The sequence below is a fragment of the Theropithecus gelada genome, chromosome 9 (genome assembly GCF_003255815.1).
Source record: "Theropithecus gelada isolate Dixy chromosome 9, Tgel_1.0, whole genome shotgun sequence".
In the NCBI taxonomy this organism is placed as follows: domain Eukaryota; kingdom Metazoa; phylum Chordata; class Mammalia; order Primates; family Cercopithecidae; genus Theropithecus; species Theropithecus gelada.
In genome coordinates this window covers 97,633,815-97,647,523 of record NC_037677.1, presented here as the reverse complement: position 1 = coordinate 97,647,523, position 13,709 = coordinate 97,633,815, and the positions used below count along the sequence as shown (strand labels likewise).

The 13,709-nt window shown below is 53.1% G+C and overlaps 1 long non-coding RNA gene across 2 annotated transcripts in view; it reads left to right on the top strand.

Moving 5' to 3' along the window:
• The window catches only part of LOC112631742, a 45,200-nt gene extending 32,195 nt beyond the window's left edge, over positions 1-13,005 (top strand). For both annotated transcript variants that reach the window (XR_003121183.1, XR_003121184.1), the window contains exon 3: positions 11,600-13,005. This is a non-coding gene — a long non-coding RNA (uncharacterized LOC112631742). The remainder of the gene's footprint in view (positions 1-11,599) is intronic.
• Positions 13,006-13,709: the final 704 nt, after the last annotated feature.

Here is a 13,709-nt window from a genome sequence, read left to right as displayed (position 1 = left end):
CCCCTAAGCAGCCTCTTAGCCTTGGCAACTGCTGACAGGGAGCCTCCAGAGTCACTCAAAGTCAAGGAGAGGGGCTCTCCAAGGCACCAGTTCCATAACGTATTCCAGGCAGCTTCCTGTAGCCTCTCTCCCACCCTGGTCCCACAAGAAGCTAAGCCAAACAATGATCAGATCACAGAGTCAGTAGATGTGGAAGGAAGCTTCAGAGCCAACCAAGATGGATATCCCTCTTCACCAGTTGCCAAGTCAGTAGCCAGCTCAGGGGTCACTCTGGAGCCTCCCTCATCCTCCCCCTCAGCCTCCACCCAACTGATCACTGAGTCTTCCACAAGACTACTAACTTCTCTCCTCCTGCTCCCACCTCATTAGCCCAGGCCACCACCTTTCACCTGAAATGTGGCAACAGCCTCCTGGCTGATGTCTGATCCTCTGATGCATGATCCATCATCTCCCACATGGCCACAAGAATATATCTTTCTAAAATATGTATCTGAACAAGATTTCCCTCTGTTTAAAACCCTCCGGTGGCTCCTCATTGCCATGGGATCATGAGCTCCTTGTCACAGTTTATAAGGTCCCTGCTTTCTTCACTGGTCTAATCTCATCATTCACTATCTCTTAATTTATGCTCCGATTGGCCAGAACTTCTATAGCTCCTCAGGCTCTCACCCCAGAACTATTGAACCAAAATCTGCATTTTAACAAGATCCCCTGGTGATTTGGATGTGTATTAAAGTTTGAGAAACACAGCTCTAGGCTAGTAGCTTCAAAATTCCCTAATAATTAGAATCATCTGTGGTATTTATTAAAAATGCAAATTACAGGGCCCCATCTTAGACTCACCAAATGAGAATTTCCAGAGGAGGGAGCCTGGGAAGCTGTGTATTTAACAAGCGTCCCAAATGATTCTTCTCAGCAAGGATGCTTGGGAAACATTAGCAGTGGTTCTTAAGCTTGGCTGCACATTAGAATCACCTGGGAGAGTTTTAAACCTATATTTATTTTATTTTGTCATTTTATTTTCTTTTTTAGAGACTGTCTGGAGTGCAGTGGCATGATTATAGCTCACTGTAACGTCAAACTCTTGGGCTCAAGTAATGTACTGCCTCAACCTTCCGGGTAGCTAGGACTGCTGGTGTGCACCACCATGCCCAACTATTTTTTTTTTCTTTTTTTCTTTTTTTAGGTAGAGAGGCAGTCTCGCCATGTTGCCCAGGCTGGTCTCGAACTCCTAGTCTCAAGGAGTCCTCCTGCCTTGTCCTCCCAAAGTGTTGGGATTACAGGCATGACCCACCATGCCCTGCCATACCAACACGGAGATTCTGGTCTGGGGGCAGCCTCAGCATCAGGATCTTTCAAATCTTTCCCAGGTGATTCCTGTCTGATGTGCAGCCATGGTTGAGAACCACTGTGCTAAGTAGATGATTTCCAAATGGACTAGGTACCCCAGAATCATTAGAGAAGCTCAGGGGAGGCTGAGAATGGAAGTGAAACATGACTGAAGACCCTGGGATCTTAGTGGGGAACAGCCTTCAGAAAGTCAGAAGGGGAACCTGGCGTGAGAGCCTCCTACCCGGGGGGCCTTCACTTCCCCAGAGGGAGGAGGCGGCAGAAGCCACAGCATGCTGGGCTGGAGTGAGATGGAGGAGAATCTCTTCAGATCCAGAGGAGAATAATGAGTGCCGATGAGCTGGTGCCGGTGGGGCGGGGCAGCCTTGGGTCAAACATGTGAAACTGGAGTAGATAGGTGTGGCACCACACCTGCTCACTCTCCCCATCCCTAACCAGTCCTCCTGAGCCTGGACCTCTGGCCATGTAGCCTGCGGCTCTGGGACACCACCCACCCCAGCTTGGCCCTTGGCTGGGGCCTGAGCATGTTGTGCGGGTGCCACTGGGGAAGAGAGGCAGAGGATGGAGATTGCTTATTGACCTTCCCAGGGACTTACATTTGACAGATGACAAAGTGCTTCACCCACACCTGCACCTGGTCCTCATGATTACCCTGTGAGGCAGTTTCTTCCCCATTTGCAGGTAGAGACATGTAGACTCAAAGAAGTCACGTGCTCAAAGCCACAGAGCTGGTCAATAGCAGAGCAGACATTGGCCGCTGGAGTTCTGGGATTTTCCCCTAAGAGACAGCAACTGCCTTTCCCACCAGTGTTTGTGCCCTCACACAATCATACACTTGTAAGCAGTCACACCCCATGTGGTCACACTAGTGCATTGCTCTGTCATACTCATTCTTTCAAAGACTCATGTTCACAGTCTTACACCCAGCCCAGCCCCCACCTCATGGGCACACACCCACACACAGCCACAGATGAGCACACTCCCAATCTCCAGCGTGCACACTCACAAAGACACAAATGTGTCCATATTCACCCTAATGAGCCCCTGGTGGCCCTCCCTCCTTCCAGAGCTCACATGCCCTGCTCCTTCCTCACTGTGTGTGCATGTGCATGGTGGGGATGGGAAGCAGATGTCTGGTTCCAACAGTCCACCTCCCATCCCTCCACCTGCCACATTGTGGCTCCAGCCCCAGAGCAAAGGCTGCCTGTGTTTGGGCAGCAGCCAGGGTTGAATGAGTAAGAGGAACCAGAACAGAGATCAGAATAGAAACCCCACCCTCATCCAGACCCTCCTCGAGAGCTCAGAGAACCAGAGCCCCACCAACTCACAGCCTGCAGCAGAGCCAGAGCTGAGCTCTAAGAAAGTTTGCCCTCCGCTGTGTGGACAGGAAGCTGACAGATGTCCAGGTTCATTTGGGACTGAGACTGGGTCTCCAGCAGGACTCTTGGGGAGCGGCCCAAAGGTCTCTTCAACCCTGAGTATCAGAACTAAAGACAGAGAGCCCCCTACAGAAGCCATGACCCTGAGCTTTCAAGGGGCTGATGGAGCCAACACCAAGTAAACCCTCCTCTCTATAGCACATCCGAAGCCTGGAGCAAAAACCTTGGACTCAGAAGTCAGAACTAATTGGGTTTGAATCCAGTTCTGCCACTTGCTAGTGGTGCAGCTTTGGAAAATTTACTTAACCTCTCAGCTCCCTCATCTATAAAGTGGGGCTGTTATATCTGTCTGCCTTGTAAGACAGAGAGAAAGATCAAATTGCAAAAGCATCCGGCATATCACATGGAAAGTGTTCAATAAATGGGAGCTGTTTTGTTTTCCTTGCTATTAATTATTATTAATATATATAATATATAATGATAATATATATAATGATATATAATGATAATATTATATATAATATAATATATGTAATGACATATAATGATTTTTTTTATATAATGATAATTTTATATATATATATATATAAAAAAATTAGAGACAAGATCTCATTCTGATGTCCAGGCTGGAGTGCCATGGCACGTTCATAGCTCACTGCAGCTTCAACCACCTGGGCTCAAGTGATCCTCCCCCCTCAGCCTCATGAAGTGCTGGGATTACAGGCATGAGTTACCGCCCCTGGCCCTATTGTCATTATTTTTATTTTATTTTATTTTTTGAGATGGAGTCTTGCTCTGTCACCCAGGCTGGAATGCAGTGGCACCATCTCAGCTTACTGCAACCTCCGCCTCTCAGGTTCAAGTGATTCTCCTGCTTCAGCCTCCCGAGTAGCTGGGATTACAGGTGCCTGCCACCACACCTGGCTAATTTTTGTATTTTTAGTACAGATGGGGCTTCACCATGTTGGCCAGGCTGGTCTCGAACTCCTGGACTCAAGTGATCCACCCGCTTCGGCCTCCCAAAGTGCTGGGGTTGTAGGTCTGAGCCATCATGCCTGGCCCTGTTATCATTATTATTAAAGATGTTCCCAGATGTGATCATTGCAGAGATCAGCCAATGGGCAGATGAGCTGAGGTGGCCATTTGGGAAAAGCAGAAGGCAAGGGTGGGGGCAAAAGCAGGTACTGGGTGAGAATTCAGAGAGGGCACAGCGAATGAGAGGGCTCCTTCCCACTAAGGAGAAGCGCAGCTGGAGGGACTGCTGAGCATGGCCTCTGCTGTGTCTCCTGGTTCCTGCCGCAGAGGCCAGTGGGAGCTAGGGCCCCTTTCTAGTCATGGATGCCTGGCATTCCATCCTCTGAAGCTCCAGACAGAAATCAGGGCCCACTCATTAGCAGGCACCGTGTCCTGCTTCCCATTGCTCCCTAAGACACTTTATTGTATTCTCCAGGGACTCCAGGGAGCCTGGAAGGTTTGAATTTTTCTCCCTTGTGGGCAATGAGACGGAAACGTTTTCTGCTAATTGACCTAGAGAGGGGAGACCAAAGCACAACGTGTACAAAGACCACACTCCAAGTCACAGGGACAATCCAACAGAGCTGGGTCCAGGATCCCCGACTTCTACTACCGTCCTCAGACACTGACTACAAGGTCTGAGAGGGGATTTAAAAAGATCTCAATAGGCCTGCCTGGGTTGAGGAGTCAAGATCTTTGTCCTCTGGAGGTGAGGCCAGACTTAGCCAGCAGCTGGGGAGAAGCAAGGCTTTTACAAGGCACACCCCCACTTTAAAAGAAAAAAAAAAGGCTTCTGTTAGATGAGACTGCAGGGAAGCTGGGAGATGGAGGGAGAGGTACTGAGACCAAGACACTGTCCCCTCTGTGGCCTGGGCCTACCTGAGGAGGCCAGTTATCCACGAGCCCCTGCTCCCCAGGGCCCTATCACTAGGAGCAGCTCTCATCACCTCCAAGCCCAAGCAGGCCCCCCTTTATCAGGCCCCCTGGCACCAGCCTGTCTGAGCCTCCACCACCTCTGACGCCCAGGACGTTTGTTTTGGTATCTGTGGTGGCTGTGGTCAGAGCATAATTGAAGTTGAAACACCCACTTGGACCCCCTGAAGGATAAACAAGCGGGGCTGGGGCAGCCTTGGAACAGATGTGAAGACAGACATGAAGACAGCAGGTCCAGGAAGCCAGGCAAGCTGGCTGGGAAGGGCCAGAGGGCTGGCGGGAAGGGAAGGGGACCAGGCAGGACAGTGAGGAGGCCAATGGTGTGCCCACTTCCAGGGCGGTGATGGCAGGGAAGTCAATACTCAGAGGCCAACTAGAAAAACCCCACCACTCACCCATCCTGGTCTGGGGCTGTCCTCAGGAAGCTTCAGGTCTAATGAGGGGCATGAGCCTGGCTCTAAGGAAGTGTCTTGTACAGAGGTTCTCAGGCTTTAGGAAGCTTGGTAACAATTCAGTTATCTGGACCCCTTCCCCACAGTTTCCAGCTCAGTAGGTCTGAAGTAGGCATAAGACTTGCACTTGGGGAAGCACTGGTCTTCACTGATGGGAATGTCTTGACCTTGCCTTCAGGAGATAGGGCCCTGCCTGGGTTTGGGAGTTCCCATCAGAACCCAGAGGACCTGAGGACCTGTGGTGGCTGTGGTCAGAGCATAATTGGAGTTGAAACACCCACTTGGACCCCCTGAAGGATAAACAAGTGGGGCTGGGGCAGCCTTGGAACAGATGTGTTCCAAGGGGACACATTCTGGGGCACTCCAGAATCCCAGCAGATATCTCCAGGGAGCTTAGGGCAGGGATTTACAGTAAGGACTGTAAAAGGCAAGAACTGCCAAGGAGACACAGAGTTCCAGATGTTTTCCTAGGACTCCCATCTAGGCAGCTGGGGCAAAAGAAGGCCTTCAGAGCCTTGTTCTGCCAGCTTTGCCCTCTAGGCTCAAGGTATTTAAAGGACTGGAGCCCCACATCTTTGCTGGAAGCAGCTCACTGGCTGGGTGACAAGGCAGTACTCTGCATCCTCTATACCATCCCAGTGCAGGCTCTGCCCTGCCTCAGTAGGTGATGTAAGTTGTGTGGGTAGTAGGTGTGGGGGGGTGAGGGGCTTGGAGATGTTGGGCTGGAGGGGCCCTCTGGTAAGCCCAGTGTTGCAGCCACAAGTCTCCTGAATCTTAGGACCCATTTGTGTCTCTGAGCAGCTCTCCACTCTACATACAGGAGTGGGAGGAGAGAGTGGGTCTGTGCGGGGACGGGTGTTCTTGATGGACTGGGTCTAAGCAACTCACAGTGCTGCATGTGTGCAGTGAGCCAGATCCTGAGGGCTGGGCTTGCTGGCCCCCAGCTGACCACAGTACACAGTAGCTCCTGTCTTGGCTGCCTCTGAGAGTGCCCCAGCCAAGAGAGAGGGGTCGGGATGCGATGGATCTGAGCCTGGGAAGGACAGCCTGAAAGGCAGGCTGCAGGGGGAGTTGGGCCAGGGCCAGGGAAGTCCATCTGGCTGCACCCACACCCTCTGGGGTCCCACTTGCCCACATACACCTGGACCCCAATTTCCTCTCCTGAGACCGTCCCATTTGAGGATGTCACCATGCATGGTTCGATGTGTGAAATGGGTCCTGTACTTTGGTCCCCCTGAGGCTAAGAGCTCTCCCTGTCAGCAAGACCCCCTCTCCACCCACTCCCCATCACCCTCCCCTGGCGGATTCCCAAGGCATTTCCTTACCCAAATGCAGCCTCCCGCCTCCCTGAGCTACTGTCCTGGGTATCAGGGCTGCCATCTGGTGGCTATTGCCATAACTACTGCCACCACCTTTTCCTGAGGCTGAGGCCATCTCGGAGGTGTGGCCAGAGAGCAGCACAGACCCCAGGGTAGGACAGGGAGCTGGGAGAGGCAGGTCTTCTGCCCCGTGGACACGCCCACATCCTGCTTCCAGTGATGGGGAGCTCCCAAGAGTTGGCCTTGATTGGCAGGAGAGTCTCTCAGGTGGTGAGCAGGAACTTCCAGGTAAAGGCTGGAAGGCTTTATTCTCCCGAGCCTTAGGAAGCCCTGGGGCCACCCAGCAGTCTCCCCCTGCCCCATTCTGCCCTGTCTTTCCTGTCCAGAGCTGGAGAGGTGAGTCCGCAGCCCTGTTTCCTGAAGCTGAAGAGCTCCTATATATGCTCCTGGGGGGACAGATATTCTTGCATGAGAGTCCCCACTCCCTATCATCCCCTCAATCCCATGCCTGTGGCTCCATGCCTTGACCCACCAGTGAACACAGCTAGGTGGACCTAGAGGTCTGAGGATCCACCTTGGAGATGGGAGGATGGAAGCCCTCATTACAGGATTCCTTCGCAGCCCAGCCATAGTGAATAATTTATGTACAAGGCGGAGAAGACAATAAATCAGCGGCAGTGATTAACACGAGCTATTCTACGTGTGGAAAAGATCTATGGCAGGAGGCTGCCAGGTTGCTGGTGATTAATGCCGCTGTTTGCACTAGCTTCTGGGCCTTTATATTCAATTATGGGCCTGGAGTGTGTGGGGGGTCCTGGGATGGCATGGGGGACACTGGGGGCCCAGGAAGGGAAGGCTTGATGCCTAGGACCAAGACTGAGGTGATGACAGGTGGCAGCCTGGCCCGTGGGCACCTTTACTGATGAGCAGGTGAAGTTAGTGGGATGGAGCAGTGGCTGTTTCTGTAATGGGAGTCACTTTATCCCTGGGGTCACCTCTAAATACTAGTCAAGGAGGTGCCTTGGGAAGTGGGCACAGGTGGAAGGAGGCATCCTTGGGAAAACCTGACTCTTCCAGAGTCAAGGGTTGGGTTTCTGAATCCCCTGCCTGCCCTGTGCTGCCATGGCCACGCTGCTAGGAGTGCAGGAACATCAGCCAGCCAGCCTGGGGTGGGGTGGGGGTGAGGTCAGTGCTGGAAAAATTCCCCCATTGGTAACAGAGCCAGGGAGCCGGAGCCTGTCTCCACACTCTAGGGAGGGATGGCGGCAGGAGGGCGGGCTGGGGAAGAAGGCTCCAGGGTCTCTCCTCCCAGCTGACCCAGGAAGCCTGGGGAGGCCTCCTGCCTGGATTCCCACACTTGGGCCCCTTGTCCTCAGCCAGCTCCAGCTGGCCCCCATCAGTGCAGGGGCTCCAAAGACTAGTGGCGGCTTTGGGGTTAAGCGATTTCCCCCTGCCCAGCCCCCCCAACCCTGGCTCCTGTCAGCTCCTTTCTTCTCTTTCTCCTCCTCCTTCTCTTTGGTGACCTCTGTGCAGTATGGCTCTGCCTCCCCACAGAACCCCAGAGCTGTCATGAGGCACAGGGTTGGTGTGGGGGAGGTGGGCTGACAGCTGGGCTCAGGGACCCTCTAGGCCAGGCTGGACTGAGGGGTATGGAGGAACTGCCCCCGCCTCCCTGCATCCTGACTGGGAGTCGGCTCTGTCATTCTACCCACAGAACAGTGCTGTGGAATTCCAGTTCACGGTGGGAGGAGATGCTGAAGGAAAGGTAGAAGGGAAGCTCATTGCCCTGGCCAGGGTGGGAGAGGACACAGGAGGGGACTGGCAGGGGCAGACCAGAGTTTCTGGCTGAAGAGGGAAGTCTCTGGTTCATCTCCCCCACTCCCCTTGCACACCCCAAGACTTCTCAGGGAGCATTTCTAAGTCCAATGATGTGTGTCTCTGTGTGTGAGCCTGTGTATGAGAGTCCATATGTGTCTCTGGCGAGTGTCTGGCCCGTGGCTGTGTGTCTGCGTGTCTGAGCATTGCTGGGTCTCGTGAGGGCCTGTGTGGGTGGGTGGGTGAACACACAGGCCTGAAGCTGACCCCCTCCCCGGGGCCCAGCTCATAGCCCTGTCTAGCCAGCCTTCCCCCCCAGCAGTCTTCCTCAGCCCCTAATCCCCTGTTTGCCTGGCTCATCCTTAGACTCTCTGGGACTCCATTAATGAAGCTCGGCCACCCCAAGACAAGCCCTGAATTAACTCCACTGCTGACCCTGACATGGACACCTGTAATTAGGCCAGCAGCAGCTGAGGCAGAGAAGCCCCTGGGGCTCCATGGGGTGAAGGCAAGGCTGGGCTGGGACAGGGAGCCTAATGCCCAGGAATGCTCTAAAAGCTGGGCCTGGCTCCAAGGCCCACCACCCGGCTCACCTCTAATACCGCCCAAAGCCTCCCAGACAGGGCTCCAGGGGGATTACCTGTGGAGGGGCCCTGGAGGTGGGCAGGGCAGCTCAGCAGGCCTACCGTGCCAGCTCTGGGCTGGGGTGGCCTTCAGAAGGAGAATGCTGCACCCTTGGCCTTAGAACCCAGTAGCCTGGCCACAAGGTCCTCAGCAGCCCAGAACCTGTGCCCACAATGGCAGCTACCCAGGGAAAAGCCAAGTGCAGGCTGACTGGCCCATCTCCCTCCCTGTGGCCAGAGGGCCGGCCCCTCCCCTCCCCCAACTTGTTTTGTTTGTACAGCATGTCCCAGTAGCTCCATCGCATTAACCCCTGACCCTGACTGAAACCTTCCCTCCTTTCTGACAACCGAGTTTACCCGGTGGCTTTCTCAGGCTTAGAGGGGAGGGCTGGGTCCTGTCCCTCCTGTCCCACCCGTCCCAGGGGAAGCTGCCCTCCCTGTCCTGCGTGCTCTCCTTGGGACTCCCCCATCCCCAGAGCTGCCTAGGAGTGTGTCTGAGTGCAACTGAAGTGGCTGAGCTGAGCGCCTGGGAGGCAGCCCCTCTGCCGGTTTGACACTGGGGGTAGACAGTGCAATCATCTTCATGTGCAGTCTGGCAATATCTATCAAAAATGTTCAATGAACATGTCATTTGACCCAACAATACCAATATAGTCAAGGAATTTGTCTATATATGTCCTGCACTTGTGCTCAGATAAATATATCAAGGGTATTTTTGCAGTACTGTAAGAACTAAGGACTAGAAACTGTCTAGGTTTCCATCTAGGACACAAGCAACATGATTAAAACTTAGCCATATGATGGAATATCGTGCAGCTATTCAAGAAAACAATGTGGGCTAAGCACAGTGGCTCATACCTGTAATCCCAGCACTTTGGGAGCCCGAGGCAGAAGGCTTGCTTGAGCCGGGGAGTTTGACACCATCCTGGGCTACATAGGGAGACCCCCATCTCTACAAAAAATGTAAAAGTTAGCTGGGTTTCGTGGTACATGCTCCCATCTACTCGGGAGGCTAAGGTGGGAGGATTGCCTGAGCCCTGGAGTTTGAGACTACTGTAAGCCATAATCATGCCACTGCACACCACCCTAGGTGACGGAGTGATACCCTGTCTCAAAAAAAGAAAAGAAAAGAAAAAAGAAAAAAAAGAAGAAAACTATGTGTTTCTGCATGTACACATATATTATATAAATATATCCCAAAACTCTGGAAAAAATAACAACCACATCGATGACAGAGGGATGAGAGGGTCACTCTGTACTTCTGTATATACAAGAAGGCTTCATCAAGCATTCTTGTATGATTACAAAATAAAATAAACAAGAGCTCATAAAAAGAATAACAGCATGACAGCACTCACCTAGCTGCCTCCTACTACATAGCTGTGGAACCCTCCTAACCATGCTGTTTTTATCCTCATGTTACAGAAGGGGAAACTGAGGCTGAGAGAGGTTATGCAACTTCCCCAATCATTCAGCACACACAAGCCAAGCCATGCCCTAAAACTCAGAGATTGTCCGTGCCAACTCTCCTTGAAGATGACATTTCTTCCATGTTCTGAGCCGCTTCAAGGGTGTGGGCACTGGGGCTGAAGTTAATGATTTTCCCCCTGGACTTCTATGAACAGCACAGAGTAAACCCTTTCCATTCCTGTCCACCTCACCACCTCCAATCCCTAGAGGAGCTGCTCGGGAGCCCAGCCAGGGTTGGGTGCCTCCAGAAGTCAGTGCAGCTCCTGGCCTTGGCATGGTTGCCAGCTTCCCCATCACTACTCCTGCCAGTGAGAGCCCAGTACACATTCCCCGCCAACATCCCCCTCCTCACCACGGAGCACCCCCTTAATTACACTTAATGGCAAAGACCATAAGAGCTTTATTAACTTTATTATGGACCCAATTAGCAGTTAATGCCCCATGACTACTGTCCCCCTCCCAGTATCCCATTAAACAAAATGAAGCAGCCTTCCCTGCTTCACTGCTGGGTGGGGGCTGAGGGGACAGGGAAATCCATCTTCCTGGGCCTGATTCTGCCCCCTCAGGCCCACTGGATACCAGCTCAGGCCCCAGAGCTTCCCAGGGACCAGGGCTGGGTGCTCAGAAGACAAAGATTAATTGGCAAGTATTTTTGGTGCCAGCCATTGAGCCCACTCACCCACACACACATCCGCACACATGCAGGCATACGCACACGCAGACACACACACTCACATATACACAAAGCCTGGCTGATATCCAAATAGCCCCTGTCTCAAATCAAGGATATGGAGACACACATCCCTCGAACGCAACCCTATCCAGTGCACCAGCGTTCTCCAGCCTTGTCCAAGCAATCTTCAGAGCTGGGGTGCTCATGTTGAGGGCCTCTGCCTGGGCTTGTCACAGTGAGGGATCAGAGAGCTGGGAGGCGAGAAGACTGAGGGTAAGAAGACTGAGGGCGAGGAAGGAGAGCCTCTCCCCTGAAGCCCACACCCTCACCACACCCCAGGCACTTCCCCGCTCTGGCTGATTGTTTCAAATATTTATTCAGCACCACAATGTGCCAGACACAGAGCTAGGCCCCCTCTGCCATCTCAGTTGGGCATCACAACAACCCAAGGAAGTAGGTGTGATTTATCCTAATTTACGGACACAGAAACTGAGGCATGGAAGGATGAACAGGTTTAGAAACAGGTGTTCTATGTGATTTACCTGAAAAGATCTCTCCTCTTTTTCCTCAGCAACCCCCTTGCCCCATCCTAAGGCAGAGGAGGCAGAGATCACAGAGAGCATTCTTTCCATTACCTACAGATGGAGAATTAAGGCACAGAGAAGGCGCGAGGGACAATCGTGGTAATCATGACAAGACAGCCCTCGGGATCTTAATCCACATCCACCTTGATGGGTTGAGAGTACTAGAAACCAGAGAACACTCCAATCTCTAATGCTGCAAGAGGCCCCTGATGCAGGATCTTGCAGGAATGAGTAGGCTCCATGGAACGGGATGGGGCGGGAGAAGAGAAGAGCCACGATATGTTAACTCTCCCAGCAACCCCACTGATCAAAACTTTAAGACTTGAGGATTCTGGTTCCTTGTACTAGGGGTCTCCATCTATCCTCACTCAAGCACAAGAACCAACTCAAGATGGGACAGGAGGGGCATACACCAAACCTCCAGGGACTTAGGCCCCTCCACTGGCTTTGGTCCCAGATAAGGAAGAAACACCATGACTGACAGGGCAGAATTAGTGGCTGCCCTGAGCAAGAGGGAGGGAGCCCAGGAAAGGAGACCCTTGAACCTTTGCTTGGAAACAGGCTCCTTGTTCCTGCTTCCCCTCCCCAGGGCTGCGTCATCCTGGAAGCAACCACTTGAAATGGGTCCTAGGGAGCCTGGGAGAGAGGCTGGCCTAGCTCCAGCCTCCAGCTCCTGGCGCCTCAGACAGACCCATGTCCCCAGTCCCCCTCCAGCCTAGCCCCAGCTAGGGTCAGGAGGTGACAGGGAGAACTTTTCCTCTAGGCCCTTCTAAGTCAGGATTCACTCCCACTCCAACACACACCCAGCATGGCACCCCTCCAATTGCTCCATCCCTGGGGAAGGCGGGGGGCATGGGCAAGTCAGCACTCTGTCCTTTCCCAAGAGGCCATGGGGCCTGGGGAGGTGGCAGAGCCTACTCCCAGGGGTTACTTGAGGGCAGAGCACGGGGGAGCCTCCCCGAGTGGGGCCCCCACTCTTCCCTTTGCCCTGGATAAGTGTTCTCTGACACCAGGTCCCCCACCCCACCCTCTAAACAAACAGGAGCATCGCCCTCCCCATCCTTCTCAAACCCAGAGGGATCTGGCGCCTAGGTCACCTCAGTTGGAGAAATCCCGAATCTGCCTATAGAGAACACTGAGGAACCTTGGTGGAGGCAGGGTTCAGAGGGGACAGTGAGATTTGGGGGCCTTGGGGGAAAGTTAGCCCATGCTGAGCTGAGGCTCTGGCTAGGGGCCCAGTATTGGCTTTGCTGTTTCCTGGCTGTGAGAGCTTGAGCGAGTCTCCCAACCTCTTTGAACCTCAGGTTTTCATCTATAAAATGTGGCTGAACATAGAACTTGCTTCATAGGGCTCTTTGCGAACATTAAAGTAGTAATGTATAGAAAACCTTTAGCCAGTCTCTGGCACGAGTCACTGTTACAGCGTTGCTGTCTATAGCGATGGAGTGGTCCCTGATTGGTAATAATGACAATGATAATAGGAAACATTGTGAGGGCATCACAGGGGCCATAGGCCCTTCCATGAACCCTGTGCCTGGTTCTCACTGAGCAAGGAAGAAAGAACTCACAGTTCCTCACATCAGCCCTCCAAGGCCCCCACTACCAGCAGCTCACCCTGGCATAACAATTTCAGAGGACTGACGAGGCCCTGGCTCACTCCCAGCAGACCCTAAAGGTGCCCCAGCACATCTTCTTACGTATTTACCTCTCTCTCCCTCTCTTGTCCTCTCCCTTCCTTTCCCTGGAGCAAGGAGGGAGAAAGAGATATCAGAATTTGAAGGATGTGAAAATTAGCCAGAGCTGAGAGAGGTGTCAACTTCCAGGTGGCACCCCCATCGCCACACCTTCTCTACTCAAAGGGTGGTGTGTCCACAAGTCTCTGCAGGGAGACCCCCACCCCTCTAGGTGTGTTCTGATGCTGTCAGGCGGGAGGAGAGAGAGGAGGAGAGAAGGCTGCCCAGGAAGAACAGCAGCCCCAGTCCAGGAGCCTGTGCCCAGGATGGGACCCCCACCCAAGCCACACAGAGCTCAGGTCTGTGGCTGAGGCAAAATAGCCCAGAGGAGGGAATCCATCTCACCTTCCTGATCCCAGCTTCC